Source organism: Schistocerca gregaria, chromosome 8 (genome assembly GCF_023897955.1).
Source record: "Schistocerca gregaria isolate iqSchGreg1 chromosome 8, iqSchGreg1.2, whole genome shotgun sequence".
NCBI classification, from domain to species: domain Eukaryota; kingdom Metazoa; phylum Arthropoda; class Insecta; order Orthoptera; family Acrididae; genus Schistocerca; species Schistocerca gregaria.
In genome coordinates, this window is record NC_064927.1 from 342,836,992 (window position 1) to 342,854,386 (window position 17,395).

Here is a 17,395-nt window from a genome sequence, read left to right on the forward strand (position 1 = left end):
CTAGTAGAATTTTGTACAGAGCACAACTTAGTCATAGGTAACACTTGGTTTAAGAATCATGAAAGAAGGTTGTATACGTGGAAGAACCCTGGAGATACTAAAAGGTATCAGATAGATTATATAATGGTAAGACAGAGATTTAGGAACCAGGTTTTAAGTTGTAAGACATTTCCAGGGGCAGATGTGGACTCTGACCACAATCTATTGGTTATGACCTGTAGATTAAAACTGAAGAAACTGCAAAAATGTGGGAAATTAAGGAGATGGGACCTGGATAAACTGAAAGAACCAGAGGTTGTACAGAGTTTCAGGGAGAGCATAAGGGAACAATTGACAGGAATAGGGGAAAGAAATACAGTAGAAGAAGAATGGGTAGCTCTGAGGGATGAAGTAGTGAAGGCAGCAGAGGATAAAGTAGGTAAAAAGACGAGGGCTGCTAGAAATCCTTGGGTAACAGAAGAAATATTGAATTTAATTGATGAAAGGAGAAAATATAAAAATGCAGTAAATGAAGCAAGCAAAAAGGAATACAAACGTCTCAAAAATGAGATCGACAGGAAGTGCAAAATGGCTAAACAGGGATGGCTAGAGGACAAATGTAAGGATGTAGAAGCTTATCTCACTAGGGGTAAGATAGATACTGCCTACAGGAAAATTAAAGAGACCTTTGGAGAGAAGAGAACCACGTGTATGAATATCAAGAGCTCAGATGGCAACCCAGTTCTAAGCAAAGAAGGGAAGGCAGAAAGGTGGAAGGAGTATATAGAAGGTTTATACAAGGGTGATGTACTTGAGGACAATATTATGGAAATGGAAGAGGATGTAGATGAAGACGAAATGGGTGATACGATATTGCGTGAAGAGTTTGACAGAGCACTGAAAGACCTGAGTCGGAACAAGGCCCCCGGAGTAGACAACATTCCATTAGAACTACTGGCGGCCTTGGGAGAGCCAGTCATGACAAAACTCTACCAGCTGGTGAGCAAGATGTATGAGACAGGCCAAATACCCTCAGACTTCAAGAAGAATATAATAATTCCAATCCCAAAGAAAGCAGGTGCTGACAGATGTGAAAATTACCGAACTATCAGTTTAATAAGTCACAGCTGCAAAATACTAACGCGAATTCTTTACAGACGAATGGAAAAACTGGTAGATGCGGACCTCGGGGAGGATCAGTTTGGATTCCGTCGAAATGTTGGAACACGTGAGGCAATACTGACCTTACGACTTATCTTAGAAGAAAGATTAAGAAAAGGGAAACCTACGTTTTTAGCATTTGTAGACTTAGAGAAAGCTTTTGACAATGTTGACTGGAATACTCTTTTTCAAATTCTAAAGGTGGCAGGGGTAAAATACAGGGAGCGAAAGGCTATTTACAATTTGTACAGAAACCAGATGGCAGTCATAAGAGTCGAGGGGCATGAAAGGGAAGCAGTCGTTGGGAAAGGAGTGAGACAGGGTTGTAGCCTCTCCCCGATGTTATTCAATCTGTATATTGAGCAAGCAGTAAAGGAAACAAAAGAAAAATTTGGAGTAGGTATTAAAATTCATGGAGACGAAGTAAAAACTTTGAGGTTCGCCGATGACATTGTAATTCTGTCAGAGACGGCAAAGGACTTGGAAGAGCAGTTGAACGGAATGGACAGTGTCTTGAAAGGAGGATATAAGATGAACATCAACAAAAGCAAAACGAGGATAATGGAATGTAGTCAAATTAAATCGGGTGATGCTGAGGGAATTAGATTAGGAAATGAGACACTTAAAGTAGTAAAGGAGTTTTGCTATTTAGGAAGTAAAATAACTGATGATGGTCGAAGTAGAGAGGATATAAAATGTAGACTGGCAATGGCAAGGAAAGCGTTTCTGAAGAAGAGAAATTTGTTAACATCGAATATAGATTTAAGTGTCAGGAAGTCATTTCTGAAAATATTTGTTGGAGTGTAGCCATGTATGGAAGTGAAACATGGACGATAACTAGTTTGGACAAGAAGAGAATAGAAGCTTTCGAAATGTGGTGCTACAGAAGAATACTGAAGATAAGGTGGATAGATCACGTAACTAATGAGGAGGTATTGAATAGGATTGTGGAGAAGAGAAGTTTGTGGCACAACTTGACTAGAAGAAGGGATCGGTTGGTGGAACATGTTTTGAGGCATCAAGGGATCACAAATTTAGCATTGGAGGGCAGTGTGGAGGGTAAAAATCGTAGAGGGAGACCGAGAGATGAGTACACTAAGCAGATTCAGAAGGATGTAGGTTGCAGTAGGTACTGGGAGAGTTCGTTTGTGTCCTTTCTATTTATTATTTATTAAACAAACATTCAACTGCGAGTGGCAAATGGCCGATAGGACGCACATGACAACAGCGCTATTCAGGTCTCCATCTCGTCATACATTCTGGGTTTTGGTGATTTTCGTTAATTTTAAACTACTCTGTGGCTGGATATGTAAATAAATGGCTGGTACTTGTTATGTGCCCGGTCTATTCCCATCTAAGTTTAGATTCAGTCAACTTATTACTTGTCGTTAAACTCTGACCACTCTTCCGATGTTTGAAAAAAAAAAAAAGAAGCTATGTGTGCATCTACAGTTACACACTGCAGCACATTTTCTACCGTCGGGCAGTGGACTAACATTTTCCTTTTTCATATGCAATAATGAGTAAGAAGATCGAATGTCAATACATATTGTTTGAATTTAAGGTTCCCAGATTTTTCCGCCATTGTTATTTGGCATGATGTATACGGGAAGTGGTAATACGCGAGCCTGGTTGGTCTTGGGACGTCTAATCTCCGAATTTTATTAGTTACTCCATTCGTGAAACGTAACTTATTTCTTTTAGCATCTGTCATTGAATTCTTATTAGTGTGTTCATAACGTTTTGCTGCTTACGAAGCGAACCGTACAAAACGGGTCTTCTTTATTTGGGTTTCTATCAAGTCTCGTTGTTAAGTATTAAAATTATTTCAGTAAAACAGATTTGATAGCATGTATTTTGTATACATTTCGTTTGATGACCAGTATTGTTTTTTTTTTCCATCAACAGACCATAATTTTACTCTTCCGTGACGCAAGAGCCATGCACGCTCTGGAGGCGTGTTGAACACTACGGTTTAGCAACTTTACGAGTCTGTTAAAACTTTAATGGGGAGATTATAAAAAAACTGTTCTACAGTGTAGTTAATAGATGAAAGTGAAACACTGAAGAGACTCTACAGAGATTCAACTTCTGCCTTCGTGTAGTACGGGATGTCAGGACTCTGCACTTCTTATGAACACTACTCACACTTTTTGTGGAGTGATGCTTACATTCTTTTCGATCTCAGTGTAGCGTGCTTACCAGAACGATATTTTCCAGTTTCTCATTGCGAATGTTGAGACAAATAGACCATGACGTTTCTGCACTTTATACTCACGATCGATAACATCGAACTCCAGGTAACACAAATGATCACGAATACGAGGTGCGACAATAAAGTAATTAAACTGTTTGTCAAAAAGATGTTGCTTATCGTTATAGTCAAGTTTAGTGTTGTCTCCTTCAAGGCAATTTCTTCTGATTGCACCCACGTTTTCCAGCGCTTCTGCCATTGATGGTGACATTTCTGGAATTCATCTTCTGTAATATCCTACAAGACCCTCGTCACAGCTTTTTGGACATCTTGTGTTGTTTTAAAATGGTGTCCCTTGAGAGTCGTTCTGTCTCTTGGAAACTGAAAAAAGTCGCACGGACCGATATCTGGTGATTTATGTGCCTGTGGTAGTACTGAAATTGGTTTTGAGGTTAAAAATTGCTTTACTGACAGCAGTATGGGATGGCGCTATATCGTGATGCAGACTCCAATTACCATCAATTTTGCCAAGGACATGAAGAACTCTTTCACGAAGACTTTCTTTGTAGTAATCGGTTAATTGTTTGTCCAGGAGACACTCACTCTTTACAAACAATTCCCTTGGAATCGAATAAGCACATAAGCACGCATTTCACTTTTGAATTTGACATGCGAGCTTTTTTTGGTCTGCTTGGTCCCTTTGAGCACCATTGCGAACTTCGAAGTTTTGTCTCTGGATCGTACTTAAAAAACAAACTTTCATCACCAAAGACAACACGGCTCAACAATTCTGTATTCATTTCCGTTTGCTCCAACAGATCGGCTGTCACATTTTTCCGCGTTTCTCGCTGTTGTGGATTTAGAATTTTGGAGACCATTTCTACACAAATCTTTCTCACATCAAAATGTTCAGTAATCATTAGACGAACCGTTCCTCGATTGATGTTCAGTTCTTCTGCAATCATTTTCACTGATAATATCAGGTCATATGAGTTCACTCACCCTGGCCAAGTTGACATCTGTCCGTGGGGTAGATGGTCGTCCGCAGCGGTCTTCATCTTCAACATACGTTCTGCCTTCACTAAACATTGTAGGCCAACGAAAAAGTTAAGCTCTTGACACATCCTCCTCTCCAAAAACCTTCTGAGGCTTACCGTAAGTTGTCGTCGCGTTTTCGCCCAATTTAACGCAAAAAGAAATGGCATAGCATTGCGCAATATTATGCGGTTCCATTTCCATGACGAGAGACACAAAAACTGCGAACTTATTACAGCACTATTCACGACTGAGCGGTTGCATCGATGTGCCACTTGCACTAGAAGCAGTTTATAGACCAAGGTCAAAGATATTGTGCCTACACAAGCCTGCAGGGTTGCCACATCTTGCAAAGAAAATTGGTCTCGTTACTTTATTGTTGCACCTCGTACTACATTGCTACTCTGGCCTTTTTCCTCCAGAAACATGAGGCAGAGCTCCAGGTTTCATCAGAAAATCACGTGATTATCGGTGAGTTTAAGATAGAGTTCCAAAATCTGGCCCTAGAAGGGACAAATCAGGCACGACCGACAGCTTGTAATCCTGTGCTTATGGCATTCAGTGTGGAAGATCAAGTGGTCAGTGCACCTGCTGGGTGCCTTCGCTTTGCAATTGTCCGCCCTCTTAGCTGAGCTCGTCTCAGTGCCTTGCCACAGACACGGCTTCAATTCTCGGCTGTGTCACAGATTTTTTCTGCTTGCGGACTGGACGATGGGTTGTCCTCGTTATCATCGAGACACAAGTCGCCCATTGTGGCGTCAACTGAAAAGAGTTGCAAGCCGGCGGCCGAACTCCTCGTGGTGATCGTCAATGGCTTATAATCATTTCATTTGCCTTGTAACCACTACTCTTCGGTCAAGTAGCTACTCAGTGATCGTCACGTGGCCAAATGCATTCCGTTCTAGTCCACATATCAACCAAAAATCCTTGGTAGTACCAGGTATCTATCCGGGGTTCCCAGCGTAGTAGTCAGCTGGACTGACACTCACTTGCGGAGGCGGACAGACTAGCGGTAGATGAATATGCTACGTTTCATTACAGTACCTGGAGAGCACCTCTTATTGTTACTTCTTTCTTTTTTTTATGGTTTACTTAACTCATAAGTCAGGATTTTTTGTTTCGCTGTTACTAAACCACTATTTAGTGTGGCAAATAACAATGAACCCTTCTTCCAATAACTAAATTATTATACTTCTGTAAATATATATCGTAAATAAAAAAGAATAAAGAAACCATATCTACTGGTTCGATGTCACACTAACGGCACGTCATTAATAAGTAAGACGCTGCTATTACTTCCACTAATCATTGAGACAGAGTCGCGGAATACGTCCTTGTATTGGTCGGACCTCCTTTTGCGTAGTGCAGTAGTTCGACGCGCCATCGACTGTTTATAAGTCCCGAGCAGAAATACTGAGCCAAGCTGCCTTAATAGCCGTACATAACTGCGGAAGTTTTGCCGCCGCAGGATATTGTCCACGTACTGACATCCCAATTACGTCCCAGAAATGTTCGAGAGGACTGATGTAGGAGAGAGATCTGGGTGGCCAAACAAATGCTCGGACTGTCCAGAATGTTCTTCAACCAGTCGCTTGTAGCTAGGTGACTTATCGAATTGTCTTCCGAAAAATTCCATCTATGTGTGGGAACATGAGATCCATGAATAGCTGCTAGTGGTTTCCAGACACATAGAAACCGTAACCCAGAGAGCTCTCCAACTACTAAACAATCTCATTTCCATTGGACATAAACGATTTCATCTTCCCCCTCATCTCATCTAACTCTATCATAATAGTATTCTGACCTCAGACATATTTATGTCGGTTTGGGAAAAGGGCAACCCCCTTGTGTGATTGTGGCGCGGTGGAGGGAACTCTCGACCATGTGGTTGTCGAGTGCCCTCTCTTCAACGACGTTGCGACAACACTCCGAGACAGACTTCCGAACAACGAGACATACAATCTACTTAGACATGAAGACTCTTTCCATACTCTGAATGCTCTGGCAGATGAGATATGGCGAAAAGTGTTAACAGATTACCTAAGGGACCAATAGTAGGTACCAAATTCATAAACTAACCGATTAAGACCTGATCCCATTCCCATACCGCCTGTGCGTGGAATGGCCGACTTCCATCAGTTGGAAACCGCCACGTACGGGATTAGAGGAAACGGGGGGGGGGGGGGGGGGAGTCAATTACACCGATTGTGGCCGAAAGCACCAATGATGACGTACGTTAAGTTTATAGTTAGTAGGACTTAGTTTAGAATACTAACATAGGAAACTGCAGCGAATAGTAACCTTGGCCGGCCCATTGCCAGGGGCATGCTCCTCGGGGTTCGCTCGAGGAGCCTGGCCACTCTAAGTAGGTTTGTACTTTACTGGCACACCTGTGACATTGCAGTTAGTAGTCATTTCTAGGTTAGATAATTAACTAAAGAGAGTAGGTAAAACTAATCTGCCCATTGTTGTAGGAAACTAACCATACTGTAGCAACTTAAACTGTAGTTCACTAACATAATTGTAATATCTAGCTGCATAAAAACTTACTTCTATGCAACAATTAATGGCCCACTAATCATGTTAGGAGGTGGGTCAAATATGTATAATTAGTATTGTTGTGTTAATAAAGATTTTTTTAAAGTGGTTTCCAAGTATCCGAACATAACTATTTCCAGCTAATGATCGGTTCAATTGAACCAGAGTATCCATTCCAGTCACGACGAACAGAGCCCACACCATTATGGGTTCGCCAACAGCTTGCGCAGTGCCGTGTTCATACACTCCTGGAAATTTAAATAAGAACACCGTGAATTCATAGTCCCAGGAAGGGGAAACTTTATTGACACATTCCTGGGGTCAGATACATCACATGATCACACTGACAGAACCACAGGCACATAGACACAGGCAACGGAGCATGCACAATGTCAGCACTAGTATAGTGTATATCCACCTTTCGCAGCAATGCGGGCTTCTATTCTCCCATGGAGACGATCGTAGACATGCTGGATGGAGTCCTGTGGAACGACTTGCCATGCCATTTCCACCTGGCGCCTCAGTTGGACCAGCATTCGTGCTGGACGTGCAGACCGCGTGAGACGACGCTTCATCCAGTCCCAAACATGCTCAATGGGGGACAGATCCGGAGATCTTGCTGGCCAGGGTAGTTGACTTACACCTTCTAGAGCACGTTGGGTGGCACGGGATACATGCGGACGCGCATTGTCCTGTTGGAACAGCAAGTTCCCTTGCCGGTCTAGGAATGGTAGAACGATGGGTTCGATGACGGTTTGGATGTACCGTGCACTATTCAGTCTCCTCGACGATCACCAGAGGTGTACGGCCAGTGTAGGAGATCGCTCCCCACACCATGATGCCGGGTGTTGGCCCTGTGTGCCTCGGTCGTATGCAGTCCTGATTGTGGCGCTCACCTGCACGGCGCCAAACACGCATACGACCATCATTGTCACCAAGGCAGAAGCGACTCTCATCGCTGAAGACGACACGTCTCCATTTGTCCCTTTATTCACGCCTGTCGCGACACCACTGGAGGCGGGCTGCACGATGTTGGGGCATGAGCGGAAGACGGCCTAACGGTGTGCGGGACCGTAGCCCAGCTTCATGGAGACGGTTGCGAATGGTCCTCGCCGATACCCCAGAGTCCCTAATTTGCTTGGAAGTGGCGGTGCGGTCCCCTACGGCACTGCGTAGGATCCTACAGTCTTGGCATGCATCCGTGCGTCGCTTGCGGTCCGGTCCCAGGTCGACGGGCACGTGCACCTTCCGCCTACCACTGGCGACAACATCGATGTACTGTGGAGACCTCACGCCCCACGTGTTGAGCAATTCGGCGGTACGTCTACCCGGCCTCCCGCATGCCCACTATACGCCCTCGCTCAAAGTCCGTCAACTGCACATACGGTTCACGTCCACGCTGTCGCGTCATGCTAACAGTGTTACAGATTGCGATGGAGCTCCGTGTGCCACGGCAAACTGGCCTTCACTGACGGCGGCGGTGCACAAATGCTGCGCAGCTAGCGCCATTCGACGTTCCTGGTGTGTCCGCTGTGCTGTGCGTGTGATCATTGCTTGTACAGCCCTCTCGCAGTGTTCGGAGCAAGTATGGTGGGTCTGACACACCGGTGTCAATGTGTTCTTTTTTCCATTTCCAGGAGTGTAATTTAGGTACATGGCTTCGAGAGGTCTGCGCCACATTCGAACCCTACCTTCAGCTCCTACCAATTGTAATCTGGACTCATTTGACCAGGGCATAGTTGTTTTGTTCTCTAGGGTGCAACCAACTGGTCACGAGCCCAGGAGAGGCACTGCAGTCTGTCTCGTATTGACAGCAAAAGCACTCGTGTGGTCTTCTGCTGCGATAGCCCTTTAACGCCATATTTCGCCGCACTGTCTAAACGAATATTTTCATCGTATCTCCTACATTGATTTCTGAGATTATTTCATGCAGTGTTGCTTGAATGCTAGCGCTGACAACTCTAAGCAAACGCCGCTGCTCTCTGTCATTAAATGAAAGGCGTTTGCCGCTGCGGTATCCGTGGTGAGAGGTACTGCCTTAAATGTGGTATTCTCGGCACACTCTTGACACTGTGGATTTCGGAATATGGAATTGCCTACCGATATCTGAAATGAAATTTCCCATGCATCTAAATATACCTACTATTCCGCGTTGAAAGCCAGTTAATACCCGTCGCGCTCTGCCATGTATGCACTTCCATAACGCTATACTATGACTGTCGCCTTTTAGGAGTATACCATTGCAAATGCTTAATATATTTCACCTTGATTCATGGCGTCCTGCGGTACACATTCGTTCGTCCGTATCACATTGGTAGTATTTATTTCTGCATCTGTATTAATCTACGCAATATCAACAATTACACTCGTCGTTTAAATTTATCGGTTACCGTACAAACATTCAACTGCGAGTAATATGTGCCTTTACAGGTAGTGGGCGATCTGTCGTATTTGTTAACAGCACTATTCTCATCATAATCTCGTCGTGATATTTGGTTTTCGTAACTTACTGGTCACTTAACACTGCTCTTCCGTAACAATATGTCGTAAGAAACATAACGCCATTTTTCTCGTTTTCATTTATTTTCGGACTTTATCTCATTTCTTAGGTACAGGTGTTGAATGGGGTTAAAGTTATCAAATCGACAGCAATCGTTAGTAGAAGACAGATATTACTTTATTCATGGCGTTCAGTTTGCTATCAATAATTAGGCACATATTTTAGAGATTGATGCTATTTGCGACATGGCACAATATATTAAAATTTCTTGAAATTTTCCTACATAGTTTTATCAACATTGTTGTATCTTTGGTGATTATTTGTTCCACGCAAAACATAACAGACTTGAAGGCAGTCCATATATCCGTTTCTAGGTGTCACTGTATTCTCCAATCCCTGATCCTCCATCAGTTTGTGAATTTGAGGACCAACAAAAATCCCAGCTTTCACTTTTTCTTGGCAGGAAAGAATGGTTTTAAATATGAATAGGAAAGATTTAAATGTGAATAAGATGGTTAACGACAGACATCTATCTTCAGTCATCTGATATATTTCAGACACGTTATACATCATTAATATCAGAAGCGTTATCATGCTGAATGGGCTAAGTAACAAAATGTACAGGGTGTAAATAAAGTCCGGGAATGCCTTCAATTATTTAATGCACAAGCACTAAACATTGTGCAGATGTCATACATATTGCAATTTGAAGAGAAGTTCTGATAGTTTCTTTACGAACATTCGATATGTGAAACATGAATTTCCCCCAGCAGACGTCAATACGATAATCGAATTTTTGTCATAGCTATCCCAACATGGCATCGTCAACTTTGACAGTCGCTTCCCGTGTTCTCTCCCGGTGCTCTGTTGCATCACATGCTAAAAGCGGTACATTCACCAGAATTTAGTGTGTCCCCACAGAAAAATATCACACAGAGTGAGATCTGGTGATTGGGGAGGCCATTTCATGAAACAGCTGTCCTCTTCTGTAGCACGACCGATCGATCAATGTAGCAGCTCCCTGTTCAGGTACCTATGAACTTCACGATGAAATTGGGTTGGAGCCACATCCTGCTGAAATACACTCCTGGAAATGGAAAAAAGAACACATTGACACCGGTGTGTCAGACCCACCATACTAGCTCCGGACACTGCGTGAGGGCTGTACAAGCAATGATCACACGCACGGCAGAGCGGACACACCAGAAACCGCGGTGTTGCCCGTGGAATGGCGCTAGCTGCGCAGCATTTGTGCACCGCCGCCGTCAGTGTCAGCCAGTTTGCCGTGGCATACGGAGCTCCATCGCAGTCTTTAACAATGGTAGCATGCCGCGACAGCGTGGACGTGAACCGTATGTGCAGTTGACGGACTTTGAGCGAGGGCGTATAGTGGGCATGCGGGAGACCGGCAAGGGAACTTGCTGTTCCAACAGGACAATGCGCGTCCGCATGTATCCCGTGCCACCCAACGTGCTCTAGAAGGTGTAAGTCAACTACCCTGGCCAGCAAGATCTCCGGATCTGTCCCCCATTGTGCATGTTTGGGACTGGATGAAACGTCGTCTCACGCGGTCTGCACGCCTAGCACGAACGCTGGTCCAACTGAGGCGCCAGGTGGAAATGGCAAAGCAAGCCGTTCCACAGGACTACATCCAGCATCTCTACGATCGTCTCCATGGGAGAATAGCAGCCTGCATTGCTGCGAAAGGTGGGTATACACTGTACTAGTGCCGACATTGTGCATGCTCTGTTGCCTGTGTCTATGTGCCTGTGGTTCTGTCAGTGCGATCATGTGATGTATCTGACCCCAGGAATGTGTCAATAAAGTTTACCCTTCCTGGGACAATGAATTCACGGTGTTCTTATTTCAATTTCCAGGAGTGTATGAACGGAGTGTCCGATTGCATCTGAGCCATCAGCCACTGCTTCAACATGTCCAAGTAGGAATATCCAGTGACAACGCTCTCGGCGAACAAGAATGGCCTGTACAGTTTTCGACGTGAGAAGGCACAAAAAACATTTACCTCTGAGGAGTCACACTCAAATTCAATGCATTCGTTTGGCTACTTTGTACCCCATATTCGACAATTATGCCTGTTCACTTTCCCATTAGTATGACAAGTGGCTTCGTCACTAGAAATTAAGCGATCAACAATCCCATTCCCCTCTTCATTCAATTGTTGCAACTGCAAACGAAACTCAAAGCAATTATCATTTTCGTCGTTCTTGAGCTTCTGAATGGCTCCAATCTGATTGGTTTGACAGGAATCTATAGGACTTTCAACACCGTCATTGGAGCCATTTCGAGTTCATGGGATGCACGACACACCGATTTTTTTTTCTTTATTGTAATTTTAATCATCTCATACAAGGCGGGCTGGCACCAGTATATTACGCTGCTCTTCGGCCTTGAGTGGTACAATAATATGACATATAGGTGGCACAGACAATACGGAGGGCAAAAAAATGTAGATACAAAAAACAATTAACATGAAGCGGTTCATGCTGGATGAGAAAAAACACTAACACTTGTTGACACAGCGCACATAACACGGATGACTGAGACGGCACACGTGAACCGTGGTGGCGTGACGGCGAAAGAACACTAAACTCAAAACGAAGGCACACACACGAGACACTGATGGCAATGATCTCCAGCGCGCGAATGTTCACTGAGCATGTGCGAGTCTGGAGACCTGCCAAGGGAGGGGAAGGAGGAAGGGGAGTGGGACAGGGAGAGGGGAGGGCAGATGCCATGGGCAAGGAAGATAGGGGAAGGGGAGGAAAAAAAGGGGAGAGCCCAGGGGAAGAGGGGTGGAGGAAGGGGATGGGGGAAAAGGAAAGAGAAGGGAAGGAGGGTGCCAAGAGGAGAGGACACGGGAGTGGGGGTGGGGAGGATCAAGGTTGATAGGAGGGGTAGATGGAGGGGAGGAGGACATCATCAGGGAGGCGGAGCTGGCAGAAGCCACCTTGGGAAAGGGTAAGGAGGGTGGAGAGATGGAGACCGGGTGGGACGTGGGAATACAGGCGCAGCAGCGGGCGGGGGTGGGATAGGATGGGCGAGACAAGCGGGTGAGGAGGGTCGAGTTTGCGGGAGGTCTACAGGATCCATATCCTTTCAAGGAAAAGGAGGAGGTGGGGGAAAGGAATGAGATCGTACAGGATCCGCGTGGGGGAGGGGAGACGGATGCGATAGGCGAGGCGGAGAGCATGGTGTTCAAGGATTTGAAGGGATTTATAAAAGGTAGGGGGGGCGGAGATCCAGGCCAGATGGGCGTAGCAAAGGATAGTGCGGATGAGGGATTTATAGGTGTGGAGGATGGTAGAGGGGTCCAGACCCCACGAACGGCCTGAAAGGAGCTTCAGGAGATGGAGTCGGGAGTGTGCCTTGGCTTGGATTGTCCGGAGATGGGACCAGGAGAGGCGACGGTCGAGGGTGACGCCAAGGTACTTGAGGGTGGGAGTAAGGGCGATAGGACGGCCATAGACGGTGAGATAGAAATCTAGGAGGCGGAAGGAAAAGGTGATTTTGCCTACAATGATCGAATGGCTTTTGGAGGGATTGACCTTGAGCAACCACTGGTTGCACCAAGCGGTGAACCGGTCAAGATGGGATTGGAGAAGGTGTTGGGAGCGCTGCATGGTGGGAGCAAGGGCAAGGAAGGAGGTGTCATCGGCAAACTGGAGAAGGTGGACGGGGGGTGACGGCGGCGTGTCCGCCGTATACAAAAGGTACAGAAGGAGGGAGAGGACGGAGCCTTGGGGCACACCGGCGGAGGGAAAAAAGATGTAGGAATCCGTGTTATGGATGGTGATGTAGGAAGGACGGTGGGAGAGAAAGGAGCCGATCAGACGGACGTAGTTAATTGGAAGGGGGTAGGTTTGGAGCTTGAAGAGGAGACCGGAATGCCATACGAGGTCATAAGCTCGTTCGAGGTCCAGGGAGAGGAAGATAGCGGAGCAACGGGAATTAAGCTGGTCGGAAAGGAGATGAGTGAGGTGAAAGTTGTTGGAAGAGAAGGATGGCCGAAAGCCACACTGGGTAATCGGAAGGAGGCGGTACTGGCGGAGATGCTGATGGATGTGGCGGGTGAGGATAGATTCCAGGACCTTGCTGAAGACCGAGGTAAGGCTTATGGGACGGTAGGAAGAGACGGCGGACGGCGGTTTGCCAGGTTTAAGGAACATCAGGATACGGGAGGTTTTCCACAGGTCGAAGTAGTAACTGGTGGACAGGACTACACGTAGAGCCTGGCAAAGGTGGAGGGGAAAGACGCAGGAGCTTCACGAAGGTGACGATAGGTGACACTATCGTGACCAGGAGCGGTGTTGCGTTTTGTGCGGAGTGTAGCAATGAGATCCTGTGGAGTGATTGGGGCATTGAGTTCCGTGTGTGTAATGTTGTCCAAGTACTGGAAACCAGGTACGAGGGGAGGGACAGAGGTGTCAGTTCGATCGCGGACATCCGGGAAGAGGGAGTAATCGAACTGGGGATCATCGGGGATGGAAAAGACATCAGACAGGTAGGAGGCAAAGTGATTGGCCTTACTGAGGGTGTCAGGGAAGGGCGCACCGATTCCTTTGGACTCCTTATGAATGTCTATCGTACGCACTCCACATTCACCTCAGTCACACTGGGACGTCCGCTTCTCTTTAGCGGGCACAAGGAACCTGTTGTAACACATCTTGTTGTGCAACTTGTAAATGACCTATCTTGTTGGTGGCTTCTTATCGTACTTGGTTCTAAACATTGTAGAACAGCTGTAGCACACTTGTTTTTGTCGAGCTCCTACACACAGAAAGCTCGCTCCGCACCTGAACTCGCCATGTTTGCGACCAGCGCTGACTGTCGGCAAATTACCAAACTACGCTGTGGAGGTATACATGGAAAAAAAATCTTTCAAAGTTTTTCTTCAAAGTGACATATGTATGATCTCTGTACAATATTTGGATGCTGTGCAAAAAAAATTGAGATTGTTTCCAGACATTCTGTACACCCTGTACTCTATAAGTGATTCGGTAGAAACTTTATTAAAACGACCAGAACTTAAATATGTACTAACTGCATATTAATACTTGCTCACTGACTCTAGGTAAGTAAATTTTTATTGGATATAATCCCTAAATTGCCGTCGAACATACTTTTCTAAATAAATTTGCTCTGAGAGGATAAACGGGCTAAGTCCACTAAACAAGTTTTGTAATATTTCTACATCTAGAAATCATTTTACTGTGAAGTCTTGGCCCAATTCTGTACAAAACTGTTTGTGCGATTCAGATAGGAATCCCAGCATACAGTCAGTTCCACAAGGTGTACCCCGCAATTTTAAATGTAGCGTCCACGGCGACATATTTGGTAGTGCTCTCGAACCTGTAATGAATGCGCATTTGTACAGTGATAGATAAAGAGTTTGAGAGTGGAGTGTTTTGTTTTTGTCTGTTGCAGTTTAAAATTAGTATAAAATATATGAAGCGTTACGTGGCATTGTTCCTTGTAAATCATCCAAAGCTACCAAAGCTTGCATGTTGAGATGCTGCCTTGTGTCTTAGAACGTCACAGACATTCGTTACGAAGTGAGGCAATCGATATTTAGAGGTTGGAAACGTGGACGATTTATCTGACCGAGGGGTAAGGTCCTAAGCTACAACAGAAAATGGCGGCGATTGGATTAACTATTTAATTATTGTGCAGTTAGTAATAACAGGTATTTTCATGTAAAAATACATATATAATAGTGTCTTTTATTTCATACAGGTAACGGCGTACGCTTTCTTTTGGAACTGATTGTACTTCATCGGTCTCTTCTCTTCACTGGAGACAATCCTTTTGTTCCAGTGACCTCCGTTGATGTGGTCGTTTTGGAATCTTCACTTTGCCACCTTTTTTCAAAACTCTTATTATTTCCCATAACTCTGTTTCGACTGACGTCTTTTTTCATCTGAATTATTCCACGCATGGTTGTTTTAATGCCTGAGGCAGAACTTATACTAATCTTAGTTGTGTTAATTCCATAACATAACTGACTGCCACGTGAACAACTTTAAATGGTTGCTTATTTCTAACTATTGCTATAGTGTCCATTAGATCGTCGAAAACGAAGTTTGTCTTTCGCTTTGTTCACGCTTTCTTTTAAGGTTACAAGTTTTTCTTTTACTCCTCTTTGCTAAATTATTCATATTATTTTCGTTTTTCATTATACCTCTAATGAAGACGTACAAGTGAACGGCAACAAAGGCAGATGTAAGCGGAAGCGAATCATCTCTCTGTCCAGTGTAGCCAAATCGTGCATTACATTCTACAGTTACCCCATTTAGCACGAACAAGTGATAAGAGTTATCCCCCATGCGATCTACTGGCCTTCATACAACCTACATCAGCTACAATTGAAGATAACCCTTTTAGTATGCAAAATTCCTGTTCACATACCACCCAACAAAGAAAAAATCATTCGTTGCAGACGTACCACATTAGTTTAGTGCGATGTTAATGTGCTGATATGGAGAATAAAAGCGACCGTTACTCCAGCACCAAAGCACCAACCAAGGAGCGTTGCTGTCACCGATGGCCATAGGTGTGTTGTCGCTGGTGGATTACGGGTTATTCTACGTGTCCCTCTCAAAACATATCGATAAAATCAATGTCGCTAGACTACTCTGAGTAGCTGTATAGAATGGGCACATAAAATTCCGCTCTAAAAATCACATACCAACGCTTTCCGTTCACAGTCTGTGTCGCGTGAAAGTTCTGATCAGCAGCAGTTGCTTGGGCTCCCTCCATCTGCACACGGCCATAATGTTAACAGAAACTTCAGACGAAATACCAGTGGAAATGCGTCTGGTCTCTAAGGAGAGATAGCCAACTTCTATAGTGTGTCCATAATTCAAGTTCCGGCTTCAAGACGACTGTTGAAAGAGATCCACCGCTCAGAATGTCGTCAAATTTGAACACTAGACCCAAATAGATCGGGTGCACATATTCTGTCCTGAGAAGGGACACCAGGGAGCGGGAAGTGATGATTACAACTAATATTGTCATATACAGTAAGTAACATGACAATCTCTGGAGAGATACGTGATAAAGGTCAGGGAAAAGGAGAAGAGAAGATAAAGGTTTACCAGCAGACGTTCTCCCTATGAACCAAACTGGAGCTGGAAAGAGGGACAGTGACAATGATACACAAGGTGCCCTCCAGGTGACTTGTGGAGTATAGCTGTAAATGTGGACTTCACTCGCTTTAGATAGAAGATTATAACACAGAGTTTAAGGAGCATGAGAATAAGACAAGCTGTGAAAATCCAACACTATTCTAACCGAAAGCCCCAGGGAATTGCGCTGCTCAAACTATATAACGACGCTTGGGAAACATTAACGCCTTGAAACATGATGGCATCAACAAGACCAAATAATTCTTCATGACAATAAAAGTAAAGTAATAATTCTCGCTCACTGTCCTTAGTGACATGTTCGGCATCATTGCGGTGCCTATTAATTACTTTCTGACAGAAACCATATAAGTGACTCGTCATTTCCAGTGTTTTGGTTTCTTTCCATTATTACATGTCCACGGTGCCTGCACTATACACAATTTGGGCCGCAGCTGGGTAAATAAGGAAACTCACGACCAAACCAATTGTTGCATACCACTGCAAAGATGAAAACACAAATCTGGAACTGTCGCATATTACGGAAACAATTACGGAAACACTGCTGATATAACTTACGGAATTTCAGCGAGGTAATTTGTCGGTAACCAGTGATATTTTCGAACCACAAATAAAACCAGAGATCGCTGTGCACGGCAACGTAGAACTTCGGCGGGAAAGGCTAATTCATTCACAAACCAGAATAAAGATAATGCAGAAAGAAAGCAGGCACCCTAAACAACTAGCACACCACACAGCCAAAGATTAGCAATTTCAGACGTTATAAATTGAGAAGTGTTAACAATGGGTGAGAAGGTAGTGCTCACTCTATCTGTCTGTTTATTG